General features: G+C 41.3%; 1 protein-coding gene across 1 annotated transcript in view; it reads right to left on the bottom strand.

Moving 5' to 3' along the window:
* The window catches only part of SMIM13 (small integral membrane protein 13), a 41,726-nt gene that overhangs the window by 17,197 nt on the left and 22,234 nt on the right, over positions 1-2,295 (bottom strand). The window lies entirely within an intron of this gene.

The following is a 2,295-nucleotide window of genomic DNA, read 5'->3' as shown; positions in this document are numbered from 1 at the left end:
GCCTTATTCATGTTTTTAAGCTCCCTAGATGATTCTGATGCACATGCAGCCTTGGAAAAGACAAAAAGAAGTGAAAAAGAAGCATGAGTGCTGCTGCCAATCAACTGTGGAGACTGGCCAAGAAAAAGAAGAAAAAGATTAGCAGTGGGGTGTCCATGGGGTATAGACAGAACAATAGTTGACCAGAGAACCTGAGAAGACTCGACTTGAGAAAACACGGCTTAATGCAAAATCAGTATTTACTAGTGAGACAGTGTAGGTATGTATGTAAGGGGAACAACAAAGAAACTGGCCAGACATTGCTGATAAGTGGAGCAATGCTGCAGGAGGACCATGGATATGATGACCAACATAATGGATAATCAGTAGTGGACATAAAGAATGACTGTATCTTGCTCCAAGTAGAACTGTATTATGTCTAGTTAATAGAATGGTTTAATACAGCACTTACGCATTCAGAACTCATTCTCTTGTAAACAATGAGTGGAAGAGAAGACAAGTGGAAAGTTATGTAATAGAAAATAAAGCATCACTCTTTACATGATATTGGTAAGAGAGCACCAAATACCAGGAGAGGGGTGTGTATGCAGGTGTGTGTGTTGGGAGGGGGAGAGGCACCTGTATAACCATAAATATAGACCAACCTAATCTGGACTCAGGGCCCTAGTGACTAACTTCTCCCAGGTGTGCATATGTATTTTGGGGGAGAGGGGAATGAAGGAAGCAAAACCACTAAAACCCAGGCAGCCTTTTTCTGAAAAAGACTTACCAAGTGCACCCTGCATGCCTACAGCGGACTTCTTACAGAAGTATAGCTTATACAATTCCTCCCACCCAGACCCAAAAGGCACCTATCGGAAACTTCTTAACTCTTATTTTATGGGCATGGGTCTAGAACCATGTCCTGGGATTTAGTAAGACAGAAACAGTAGAGAGTGAGAAGAAAGGAGAGGTGAGGGGCAAAGGACAGTCCATAATACACTGACTGTTAAAATGAGCTTTGCAGTTTTTCAGCTTAAAAGGAAGTTTATGTCTTGCTTCAGTCTGGCATTGTATGCCAGAATAACTAGTAATCAATAGAGCGTGTGTATTCTGAGATAAGCAAAAGAGTACTCACTTCTGTGTGCCAATAACTAAGCATTTGTTCAAATGATGAATTTCATGAAACACACTGTAAATTGTTTTGTATGTAAGATAAACATGCTGGCAGCAGAAGGGCTGTGATAGATGAACTTGAGTGATGAACCATCACCATTAATACACCACAAACCTAGGGGAGAAGTGTAATTTCACCTTCAATTATACAGTTATCAGTTCACAAAGTGCTTTTACATTCAATCATTGTGCTTGTACACAATCCATCTGAATGAGACCAGCAATCATTATTCCCATTTTCTAAATAAGAAAATAAAGGCACACAGTGACTCATGACATTTGAAGACAGCCAGCTACATAAGACAGCAATGAATCTTAACAGTGTATCAAACTTCTCAGATTTTCATGGTGACAGTATGACTAAAACACAAAGCACTATCTAGAGAACGAGAATACCATTTTGCTACTTGCTATAGTGTGAATGTTTGTGTGCCCCCAAAATTCATATATTGAAATTTAATCCCCAATGTGATAGTAGTTGCAGGTGAAGCCTCTGGGAGGGATTAGGTCATAGGGTGGAGACTCATGAATGGGATTAATGCATTTATTAAAATAACACCCCAGAGAGCTCCCTCACTCCTTCCCCTTCTGCCATGTTTGGACACAGTGAGAAGACAGACATCCATGAATCAGGAAGCAGGCCCTCACCAGACACTAAATCTGCCAGTACCTTGACCTTGGATTTCCCAGCCCTCTAGAACCATGAGAAATACACTTTCGTTGTTTATAAGCCACCCAGTCTATGATACTTTTGTTACAGCAGCCCAAACAGACTAAGATACATTACCCAAGGTATTTTCAGTCCAAAAGCCCAGGTGCAGTATAACCACAAATTCCTATATTTGTAAATTGTGGAATCATTCCAATGGAGTTATATAATCTCACCTTCATGATGGTATCTAAGTAACTAGATGACTGGCTCAATACCGATTTCACATTTATAAAAAGCTCTTTTCCATTTTCAATCTTATTACCTTCTTTTCTTTTTTTTTTTTTTGAGGCGGAGTCTCGCTCTGTCGTCCGCCTGGACTGGAGTGCAGTGGCCAGATCTCAGCTCACTGCAAGCTCCGCCTCCCAAGTTTACGCCATTCTCCTGCCTCAGCCTCCGGAGTAGCTGGGACTACAGGCGCCCGCCACCTC

Source organism: Colobus angolensis, unplaced genomic scaffold, assembly GCF_000951035.1.
Source record: "Colobus angolensis palliatus isolate OR3802 unplaced genomic scaffold, Cang.pa_1.0 Scaffold6, whole genome shotgun sequence".
In the NCBI taxonomy this organism is placed as follows: Eukaryota; Metazoa; Chordata; class Mammalia; order Primates; family Cercopithecidae; genus Colobus; species Colobus angolensis.
Note: the sequence above shows the minus strand (reverse complement) of the source record. Positions and strands in the feature narration are given on the sequence as shown.